At 41.0% G+C, this 12,566-nt stretch overlaps 1 protein-coding gene across 2 annotated transcripts in view; it reads right to left on the minus strand.

Moving 5' to 3' along the window:
- DOCK1 (dedicator of cytokinesis 1) overlaps nucleotides 1-12,566 on the minus strand; it is a 538,770-nt gene that overhangs the window by 397,231 nt on the left and 128,973 nt on the right. The gene's annotated exons all lie outside the window — the stretch shown is intronic.

Genomic DNA, 12,566 nt, shown 5'->3' on the forward strand with positions numbered 1-12,566 from the left:
AAATTTATTAGAGCATAAGCTTTCGTGGACTACAGCCCACTTCTTCGGATGCATATAGAGTGAAACATATATTGAGGAGATCTATATACACACATATACAGAGAGCATGAACAGGTGGGAGTTGTCTTACCAACTCTGAGAGGCCAATTAAGTAAGAGAAAAAAAACTTTTGAAGTGATCATCAAGATAGCCCAGTACAGACAGTTTGATAAGAAGTGTGAGAATATTTACAAGGGGAGATATATTCAATGTTTGTAATGGCTCAGCCATTCCCAGTCCGAAGAAGTGGGCTGTAGTCCACGAAATTTGTTAGTCTGTAAGGTGCCACAAGTACTCCTGTTCTTTTTGCGGATACAGACTAACAGGGCCGCTACTCTGAAACCTATCATTTTGTAAGAGGAGTATTTGTATTTTGCATTAACAGGACTGTTGTATTAAAATGAGTGTTTTATTTAAGACATGGAAGGTAACTGTCCTGCTATACTCAGCACTGCTGAAGACTCAGGTGGAGTATGATTCCAATTATGGGCCTCACACTTTAGGAAAGAGATGGACAAACTGGAGAGAGTCCATAAGAGAGCAAAAAAGTGGTAAAAAAACATTTAGAAAACCTGACATATTAGGAAAGGTTAAAAAACTGGGCATATTTAGTCCTGGGATGGACCTGATAGTCTTCAAATATGTTAAGAGCTCTTAGAAAGAGGACGTTGATCAGTTGTTCTCCATGTCAGCTGAAGATAGGACAAGAAGTAATGGGCTTAATCTGCAACAAAGGAGATTTAGGTTAGATATTAGGAAAAACTTTTTAACTATAAAGGGCAGCTAAACTCTGGAATAGGATTCCAAGGAAGGTTGTGGAATCCCCATCATTGGAGGTTTTTAAGAACAGGTTGGACAAACACCGGTCAGCGATGGTCTAGGTTTACTTGGCCCTGCCTTAGCACAGGGGACTGGACCTGGTGACTTCTTGTGGTCCCTTCCAGCTCTACATTTCTATGATTCTCTGAAATTTGTCAAATAATTTCAAATAATGAACAAAATATGATAAAACGCCTGAATTGCTTACTGGCAAACAACAGAGAGGAAGGACACTGTTAAATAATTTAGCTGCTAACTAGAAATTGTACTGTCTTCTCTGAACAGTGTCAACTCTTATGTGTCAATGCAACTGTGAGGAGTTTGCAGCTATTCCCTAGTTTTAGCTATCTCAGGGTGTCCTTTATAACAAGATAACTGAACAAAGCTTACTATCTAGAAAACTATTGGTGTTACATTCAAGCTCTGAAAAACACTACAGTAGTTAATAGAAACAGAACCAAGACTGAAATGTAAATAGAAGAATTAGCCATTATTAGTTTTCCATTAATGTACAACTGGAATTTACAACTAAGCCACACAATGGAATTAGTAAATATTTTGAATTTTCCATGACATTACAGGATTAACATTTAGGTTATTAAATTTAGATGTCAAATATTTTGACAACCTCTAATATTCCCCCATTTAAATGACATACAAATCCTTTCAACTGCCTCTTATATTGTTCTTCTGCAGATTTTTGTAGGATTAGTTTAAATCCTTTAACCAGTAATAATAGAGATCCTCTGTTTTTTTGAAAGTATAAGCTCTTCAGAGAAGAGACTGTGTCTTCTTTTTATTTATACTGTGACTTGTGCATTACACTACTAAAAACAAATAATATTAAAAATTAACAGTAAAGTAATAAATTCCAACTGAGGATGAGGGATGATCATGTCCTGTTATAATCCAGTGGCATCAACAGCAATTCAAAAATAATCCCCTGGGAGGTCTGCAATGTGATGTTAATGTCCTGATATGAATAGCAATGTTTCATCTTGCTAGTTTATTGAAATAGGTGAGCAGGCAGCATTGTAGGCATTGAGTAAAACTTACAGAAGCGCTTAATAGATTTAGGAGAGTAAATCTAATTCACTTTCACTGGTACCTAACTCCTAAATCACTTGGATGCTTTTGAAAATTTTCAGCAAGAGTCGACTCTCAAAATCTACTCCATTACCAACCAACCCCTTCTTCCCATTCTCACCTAGATCAGCAGTTCTCAACCAGGGGTCAGAGGCCCCTTGGAGGGGCCGCAAGCAGGTTTCAGGGGGTCCACCAAGCAGGGCCAGCAATAGACTCACTGAGGTCCAGGGCAGAAAGCCAAAGCCCTACCACCCTGAGCCCTGCCAACCAGGCCTCAAGCTGAAGCCTGAGCAGCTTAGCTTCGCGGGGGCCCCTGTGGCGTGGGGCCATGGGCAGTTGCCCAGCTTGCTACCCCCTAATGCCACCCTGGTTTTTACATGCATATAAAACAGTTGTTGTGGCATATATGGGCTGTGGAGTTTTTATAACATGTTAGGGAGGCCTCAGAAAGAAAAAGGTTGAGAACCCCTGACCTATATGACACTTTCTAATAAAATATTCAGAGGTCAATAGATAACAGAGTCAAAACTGAATAAAGGAAGATGATTATTAGGAGTTAAACAGTGCCTGATACAAGATTTCCATTGACTTCAATGGATTTAAGCATATGCTTAATGGAACTACTCACATGCTTACAAATTAAGCACATAGAATCATAGAATATCAGGGTTGGAAGGGACCTCAGGAGATCATCTAATCCAACCCCCTGCTCAGAGCAGGACCAATCCCCAACTAAATCATCCCAGCCAGGGCTTTGTCATATCCAGCTTCTCGTCCACTGTAACCCCAGGTCCTTTTCTGCAGAACTGCTGCCTAACCACTCGGTCCCTAGCCTGTAGCACTGTATGGGATTTTTCCATCCTAAGTAAGTACTTTGCTGGGTAGGGCTATAACTGCTGCCATTACAAAATCATTGTTGCATCTTTATTTGCCTATCATTAGCAACGGATGTTGCAGTATATGTTTAGTAATAATATAAATAAAAACAGGTTGTGCCATCATGATATATCATGGAAAAAGAGGTAAATTAATACAATTCAAGAAAAAAATTCTAGAACCCAGTTTGAATTAGCATTTCACACTGCAGCAGCATGATAACCAAAACAATTTGATGATCAGATTTGATGATTACTTCCAGATAAATTTGTTTTAACCAATATTTTAATGCCTCTACAGAAAACAAAATTAACTATACCAACTTTTCTAAACGGGTTAATAAATTTAGACACTAAAGCCTTTAAATTTAATTTTAAGAAAATTGCACAAAACAAATTTGTAATATCAAGACAAATCCCAACTGATTCAGTTACAGTACTGCCAACCTTAAAAGGTCAAAAACCAAGTGTCAGACCCTCAAAATTCATGAGATTAGCCCTCCCACCCCCAAATCATTTTTTTTTAAGTCAAACCGTATTTTTAATCTGCCCGTCTGTGTGTGATAATTTCAGATTGAAAAATCAATCTTTAATGCACACAGAAATTCACACCTGTCCCTGGCTGCTCAGATAACAACTTCATTTACTATCTCCTCACCCCTAAAATACAGGAATTGCCATCTAATTTAATATATTGTCTTCTCTCAGCTACAATATTTCTTTGTCTCCTGCTGCCCAGGACTTCTTTACCTGGGATCCAACTGCACTGTTTCCTCAACTCCCCACTCCCTCGCCTCTTGCTATCCTACCCCAGGGCTTCTCTTCTGCCTGGGTCCCAGCAGCACCACTAACCCAACTCTCCCCACCCCAGGCCCCTCTCTGTCTGCCCTAATACCATATATGAGGGCATGTGAGGCTAATCACACAGACCACTGCCCAGCCCTGAAAAATAACAGGATCGGAGGAGCTTCTTGCATCATGACAGCTCGCCCTACAGGCACCAAAATCCCATGTCTCACAATCAATTTATGAGAGCTGGCAACAATGCAATACTGCCTTACCCTGGCTGCTCAGAGGGGCTTTCCTTCCCTATCACCACCTCCATCGCTGTCCTCTGATCCCCTCACCCTTCTACTTGCCCCCATATACCCTTATACCTCATTCCTCTGCAACCCCTAAATCTGCCTTCTGCTCCCCCCAATACTCCGCTCTCACTCATTCTCCCCCCTCCACCTTTCAGTGTCCCTGCTAATCCTGACAGTTCCCACGTCCTGGCCAGTTCCAAAATCACAGAGTGGCAACCATTTTGCCTGTGGACATGGCTTCAGTGTCACTGAGAACAGTGGAAGGTGGCAGCCACTCTACTAAGTCCAGCCTCATTTCCACAGGCAGATAGACCATAGAGAAATGGCAGCCATCTTGCTGGCTTCAGCCCCACTGACAGTAGAAGGCCATTCAGCCCCACTGACAGATTATGGCCATTTTGAATAAGGAAAAACTCACTAGCTGGCAGCCCTTCATCACATTTTTATGAGACAGGTAAACAACACCCCAAAAAAAATCACTAGAGCCGTGATAAAAAATCTCAAGTGTTGGCAATACGTCAATGAGTAAGATTACGTATCAAATCAAATTAAAAGGGATAATATGGTTAGGCAACATAGCCACAGAAAAAATTAATCTAAATTAGTTTAAGAAAAAAATCCCAGAACCTAACTTTTACTCTGTTAAAAAGGTGCAGCTGAAAATAGATCCCAACAATACCAGAAACATCATTACAATCTAAATTATTCCCAGATGCTGAAATAAAGAATTCAGGAATATTAATTTCATAAAATGACAAATAGTCTTCAGATACTGATACAACATCAGGAACAACTCCAAACAATTAAGCAGTTTATTAAATTCTTAAAATTAACATTTTTAATTAGAATTACAAACACACTTGTGCAACACTGGGCCAAGGTTCAGATCCCTGTTCTCATAATCACAAAAACTACAGGTTTTAATTAGTCTAAAGAAAAGACCTATTTCCATACCAAAAAAACCTAAACACATATGAAAAAGAGGCCTGGGAAGCACAAAAATGAAATGCTTCAATTCCAGAATTTTTAACACCGATAAAATATTACCGTAATCATTAAGTGATCTCATTAGGAAGTAAGCACTGGCATACAGAATTAGAAACACACATCTCTGATATATTTGCACTGTTACTGTACATCTATTTAATTTAGATAATTTCAAACAATTACATTGTGATAAATGATTATTTTATACCACACAGGAAATAGGTGAGTACTTCACAGAAAATAAAGTCCCTACCCTAAATTGCTTGCAAGCTACATTTTAGACATAATACAACAAATGAGGGAGAAAAAAGTAGTAGAGAGGGGATGGGGTAGGAAATGACAAGAATAACAGAAATATGTCTATGTGGTTATTCTGTTTAAAGCATTTGCACATCTTGGTAGTTCTGCAAAGTGTATCACAGATGTGAAATTTTTAAGGGGATGTGATTAAGTGACTGATCCACGGTCAATGAAAACTTTAATGGGCTTTTCATCAGACTGTAAACAAAGACGAAGTAGAGGACTCCCTTCTTCTCAATGAACAAACTGATGCCATTACCTTGTTGAAACACTTGCAAACTATGGCAAAAGGTAATTAACTATGCCAGGAAATAAAGAAAAGTAAATGAAAATAATACGGTCCAAAAAAGTCAAACCTTTGCTTTAAATAGTTTAAATTAACCAGGAATTGATAGTCACAGTTCTTAGCACGTGCAATATGCAGGCTGAATTTCTTATATTGTATAGTTGCACCAGGAAATTGCAGGTTATTTCTACAATCATCACAAACATCTCTGCATATCATCCTTTGAGGCCTTTTAAGGCATTTAAAAATAAAATAATTTGAATAATCATTAAATCGTTTTTCCAAACATTTTAAAAATTTACCAGATTTTTATAATGCTGAACAATTATTTCAGTGGTAGCCTACCTGAAACTATTAGTGGCAAAGACAGCATTAGTCTTAATTTTTAAATTTCCATGATGAAAGAAAGCACTAGCCTCTTAATTTTTAAGTTTCCTATTTCAGTCCCTTCCCCATTAGAAAATTGTGTTTATTATGAAAATTGCCATATTTGATGGTTAGGCACCATTTAGAAGTACTGGGAATTTTTTTGCCAATAACCTCCTAGTGTGACAGAATATACTCTTGTATTCATACTCTACACACTACTGTAATAATCTTTGTGCAATGTACGCTTTACAAGGTATCATCTGAAAACGAAGCTTGCTGCTCAGTACTGTCCTGATAAAATATGCGTGGCAACACTATATGTGAAGGGGAATCTTACATTCCAAACCCCACAGCCCTGACCAAGCAGAAGTTGGCAATCAGGTCTGTCCTAAACAATAGGACGTGTGCTTGCCTTAATTTGCATTTAAGCAGTAAACAGAGTCATCAAGCAGGAAGGAAAACAAAGGAAGCTCAAACAGGTGGAAAAGACAGCAGGGAAGGATCCTTCCACACAGACTCTGTCTCCTAGTTCCCAGCTGGAAATGTTTTTTCTAGAGGGGGACAAACTATAAAAAGAGAGAGAGGGGGTGTCTGCTCCTTCCTGCATTGCATCTAAGACGACAAAGGAAAAGAGCTATTGGACTCTCAGGGTGCAGGGTGGTCCTGACCTGAACAGTCTGGTCAGTAAACTTGCTGGAAGTATGTGGTGAGAAATTTTGCTTGAATCTAATATAGTTTGTTAAGTTAGGCACTATTAAGCGTTTTATCTTTATTTTTCTTGTAAGCATTTCTGACTTTTATGCCTCATTACCTGTATTAACTTAAAATCTCTATCTTTATAGTTAATAAATTTGTTTAACTATTTTACCTAATCCAGTGTGTTTAAGTTGAAGTGTCCGGGCAACTCTATTTAAGATAATAAACTGGCATATTATTCTCGTAGAGGAACAATGGACTTAATATATTTGTACTGTCCAGGAGAGAGATGGGCAGTACAGGACATACATTTCTGGGGTAAGATCTGGGACTGGTGGTAAATTGGGGTCACCCTGCTATATAACCAAGGCTGGTGACAGTCCCAGTGTAACTGGCAGGCTACAGTTACATGCAGACACTCAGGGTATGGCTTATGTGCTGGAAGGCTGTTTATGAGCAGTCCAGGAGCAAGCTACTTCGGCAAAGCATTGTAAGGTACCCAGGGTTGCAGGGCAGGGGTGACACAGCCCCCCACTAGTTTGGGTTGTGCCCTGGTATGTCACACCTAGTCATTACTGGTTGGCTTATATCTTGCATATGTCAATTCAAAAGACAGGTCCTGAGGAGGAATTTGGCTTGTTAGGACTCCTCTAAACACAGTGTAGTTAAACCTCCTTGAAAACTCAAACATAAAATATGTTTGAAGAAAACTGGTTGCAATTAAGCAAACTTATAATTGTTGTCGTTTTTCCTTCCATGGGGACAACTGACTTATTTTGCCAACTGAAAAAGAATTCTCATCAGATATAAATATCTTTCAGTACTACAATCTTAGCTCATACCCCACAGTAAGTACTACCTCTTTCATCAGTAACCTAAAAACAATCCCTGCATTTATTTGTATTGATAAGAAGAGTTGGCCTCACTTTAAGATGCTGAGTACACACAACTCCCATCAATGTAACGGAGGGGAGGGATAGCTCAGTGGTTTGAGCATTGGCCTGCTAAACCCAGGGTTGTGAGTTCAATCCTTGAGGGGACCATTTAGGGATCTGGGGCAAAATCAGTTCTTGGTGTGCGAAGACAGGGGGTTGGACTTGATGACCTTTGTCCCTTCCAGCTCTATGAGAGAGGATATCTCCATTAATTTTAATTTTAAAATCAGGCCTACTATGTTGATGGGGTTTTTTGAGAGCAGTGTGATATTTACAAGAAGATTGACTTTAACTATTAAGTTCAATAGGTGCTCAGCTTTTGTTTAAGGACATGCAATTGTCATTTAGCAATGTAAAATAAGATGCAGGATGGTCCAGTGGTTATGGTACTAGCCTAGATCTTGGGAGACCCAGGTTGAATCCCCTATTACACCACAGACTTCCTGTGTGACTTTGGGCAAGACACTTAGCCTCTCTGCACCTCAGCTCCCCATCTGTTAAAAATGGAGATAAATGGGACTTCCCTACCGCACAGAAGTGTTGAGAGGATAAGTACACACAGATTGTCAGAGGCTCAGATACTACGGTGATGGGGATCAGATTAATATCTTGGATGGATGTTTCACTTTGAGCTGATGCTACCTTTAGCATGCCCTTCTCTGGTGTTTTTTCCCTTAGCATTCCTGTAACAGCACACCCTTCCCTGGTGCTGCCTCTCATTCTATGTACTGTCTTAAAAGAGATTTTTATAAGTTCCAGACTCCTCTCACTGACAGCATACTTTCCTAAAGCTCACTACTTCTACCAGGATCCCCTCTTCCTTTTATCATTGGGTGCTGCCACGGCATAGTTCTAATCCTGATTTAGATGAATACTTTCTATATCTATTTCTATATCTTGTTTCCTTGTATATTCAGACCCTGAAAGACCTTGAGTTTTTCCTTTCTTCTTGTGACAGTTTACTTTGTCACAACCAGCATTAATCTTTTTTATATATTCTATCACCAGTCCCCAAAACAATCTAGACCACCTTGGTAAATGACCTTTTCAACATACTAGATCACCAAATGTAACAAGGTGTGGCATAAAAAACGTTAACAATATAGTAGAACTGAAGCATGTTTTGTATTTGTATAAGTGCAATAATTATCTTTTTTTCTTTAAAATAATATAATGAAACGTTGCTCTACTCAGCGGATTTATCATGAATTGTTTGTAAACAAGTCACTTCATTTCCATGATTTTGACAAGTCTAGAGTGCTTATTTATGTTTCCAGATTTGGGGAATGTACGAGACAGAGGACATTCCACTATGAAAATGTTATGCTGAAACCCCAGAATTTAACAAACTAATATTCTATCATATTAGCATAAAGCTACAATAAAGGATACATAAATGTTAGAGAATTATGTTGCATCATGGCACCCTTCTGCCTCTCGATATTAGGCTAATATTAAACCGCAAAGCCAATGTCTATAATGCACAAGCACTTCTTTACCATATTAGAGCAAACAGAAAATGAGATGGAATATCCCCACTAAGTGGTTTAAAACCACTTCTGACAGCTTTTAAATAATGCAGTACATGAAAGATGGGGACTTTATTTATTTATTTTATTTTTGCTCATAATGCAGGCCTCTTGAGAAGACTGAACCATCCTTTTGGAATTACAAAAATGGGACTTAAGAATCAGAGTCAAAAAAGAGTCAGTAGCAAACCACTGTAAAAACAAAATGATAGTTCTACGTAAACAAAAACAAAATCTTACAACAGAAGAAAATGCCAATTTCCAATCCATTCTTAGATTTATCCAACAAGGAACAGCAGAAGCAAAAAACCCAAATACCTGTCAAAGCAGCTGTTTTAAAAAGGGGATTCAACTTACTGTTTTGAATAAACAGTATTTGCAGAAACATCAAACTAAGTGTATTTTGCATAAATACAAGAGAAAAAACACAGTTTAATCTGTATAGATTAACAGAAACCAGTTTGGTATCCTATAGAACAAAACACGCAATTTAAAGTGTGCCTGTTTTCTAAATCATTCATTTGAAACTGCATCTCTAGTTGTGTAGTCAAGAAATTGAGTATATTGTTACTGAACATCCAGCATGTACAATTATGAAAGCTATTTATAATAAAGCTGCTTTTACTAGATTTATTCATAATATGATTTCAAGGTTACTTCTATCTCCCATGTATTCAACAGAAAATACAATACAGCTACATGAGTATTACCTTGGGCTGTGATCCTGTCAAACCCACAAGTTTAGCAAGATCAGGCCTACTCAGCATTTGTACAGACTACCACCAAGGACATCTACATGATGCAGTGGTTCAAAATTAGAGCATTCAGATTTTCTGTCTCCCACCTTAAAACTAAAGAAAATGTTTCTTGTGGGATGAACCATAGTTTTTAATTTACCATAGTATTAAAGGAAGCTAACATGAAAGTGCAAAAGGAAACCTCAAAATTCCCTGTCACAGATCCACAGAAAATATATGGAGAGAAATGAACTTTTTTCAGGCAATGGATTGCAAAACAATTTCTGATGTGCATTAACAAAGTGCCTGCAGCTAAATATAATTTGTATTATGCTACCTCAGGAAATCAAGGTTACATCACTTAACATTATTTGGTGCCTAGGAGAAAGCATTTTCACTCATTCTTATTAGTTACATTTAGTTAAGTCAAACCAAAAAAGCTGTCCACACCAGCACTTTTCACACCCCTGACCGACAAAAATTTTACCGACAAAAGTGCCAGTGTAGATATAACGTGAGGCTCTACAGCAGGGGTCTCAACCTCCCGGCCCGCGAGCCACTCCAATGCGGCCCGTGGGGCTCCATCAGTTTTGGGGTCTCTCCCTTGGCCCCACCTGCTACCCCCAGGCGCTCCCCCCTCAGGGGCCCCAGAAGTGCAGTGGAGCTGAGCGGCAGCTGCCTACTCACTCCACTGGCTGCCGGCCCCTCCCTGAGACCCAGGGGCGGGGCTGTGCCTCTGCACGGCTGCCCCCGCCCCAAGTACCCCTGCGGCCAATGGGACTCTGCGCACAGAGGCCCCCCGGCCTGCCCTGCCTTGGAGCCCAAGGTAAGCGCCGCACCCCTCCCCCTTCCCAGAGCCTGCACCTCCCACCCCCAAACTTCCTCCCAGATCCTGCACCCCCCACCCCTCCCCACATCCCCCTCCTGCCCCCAAACTCCCTCTCAGAGCCTGCACCCAGTCCCCACACACCCCCAGCCCCCAAACTCTCCCCCAGACCCTGCACCACATCCCCATACCCCCTAGCCCTCAAACTCCCTCCCAGAGCCTGCACCCCCTTCCCCTTCCCACACATCCTCTCCCAGCCCCAAACTTCCTCCCAGAGCCTGTGCCCCATCCCCACACTCCCCAGCCCCCAAACTCCATCCCAGAGCCTGCACCCCAGACTCCCTCCCAGAGCCCAACCTCTCACCCCTTCTGCACCCAAACTCCCTCCCAGAGCCTGAACCCCAATCCCCTACCCCAGACTGCCTCCCCCACCCAAAGTCCATCCAAGAGCCTTAGGCAGGTAGGGCAGGGTGGAGTTTTTTGGGGGGTGGAATTTTGGGGGGGCAGGGTCTGGGTGGCATGAGTGACCCTGGCCCTCTGGGAGGATTTGAGGACGGGCACTGGCCTTGAGGTAAATTGAGTTTGAGACCCCTGCTCTACAGCTTTAACACTTGGTGGGTCTCAATGTGCAATCCCCACCTTCCTGCAACACCATGCTGCTCCAGGGCCCTAGATACCCTTTTTCTGTACCTCACCCCTCCCAACTACCACAGAATCTTCCCATTGGCGACCCATCACTCATATGAGTAAGAGATAAAGAGCAGCAACAAAATCACCTGTAGCAAATTCAGCACACTGTCCTCCGTTGAGCATCACTGTTCATCACAATGTAACAAAGTTATTTTATTAAGTACTCTTTTCGAGATCAGGATGAGATCTACATGAGGGGCACATGATCCCAAATCTGCAAACTGTGGGATTCTTACACCTTCCCCTGGGGCATATGTGCCGCACTAGTATAAGATGGGGCTTGCATACCTACAGCTAGACAAACCTTTTACTAGAATGAATTAAGTATTAACTATGCAACAGAGGGTCCTGTGTTTGGATCTCACTTCTTCAAATGCAAGTAATGGAAATCTCCAGAGGCAGGTATAAATCAGTTGCAAATGAACTGGAGCTCAGTAGTTTCTCTTTGGAGTCTGGTCCTGAAGTTTTTTTGCTGTAAGATGGCTACCTTTACATCTGCTATTGTGTGGCCAGGGAGGTTGAAGTGTTCTTCTACAGGTTTTTGTATATTGCCATTCCTGATATCTGACTTGTGTCCATTTATCCTCTTGCGTAGTGACTGTCCAGTTTGGCCAATGTACATAGCAGAGGGGCATTGCTGGCATATGATGGCATATATAACATTGGTGGACATGCAGGTGAATGAGCCGGTGATGTTGTAGCTGATCTGGTTAGGTCCTGTGATGGTGTTGCTGGTGTAGATATGTGGGCAGAGTTGGCATCGAGATTTGTTGCATGGGTTGGTTCCTGAGTTAGAGTTGTTATGGTGCAGTGCGTGGTTGCTGGTGAGAATATGCTTAAGGTTGGCAGGTTGTCTGTGGGCATCACCTACAGTCCTCAGCTTAAACCTCTCCAACGCATCATCAGTGATCTACAACTCATCCTGGACAATGATCCCTCACTTTCACAGACCTTGGGAGGCAGGCCAGTCTTCGCCCAGTTCATTTGCAAATCTGACACCATCAGATCAGGATTAAACAAAGACTGTGAATGGCTATCCAACTACAGAAGCAGTTTCTCCTCCCTTGGTGTTCACACCTCAACTGCTAGCAGAGCACCTCACCCTCCCTGACTGAACTAACCTCGTTATCTCCATACTGATTTATACCTGCCTCTGGAGATTTCCATTACTTGCATCTGAAGAAGTGAGGTTCTTACCCACGAAAGCTTATGCTCCCAATACTTCTGTTAGTCTTAAAGGTGCCACAGGACCCTATGTTGCTTTTTACAGATTCAGACTAACACGGCTACCCCTCTGATACTTAAGT

The sequence above is a fragment of the Trachemys scripta genome, chromosome 7 (genome assembly GCF_013100865.1).
Source record: "Trachemys scripta elegans isolate TJP31775 chromosome 7, CAS_Tse_1.0, whole genome shotgun sequence".
NCBI lineage: Eukaryota > Metazoa > Chordata > Testudines > Emydidae > Trachemys > Trachemys scripta.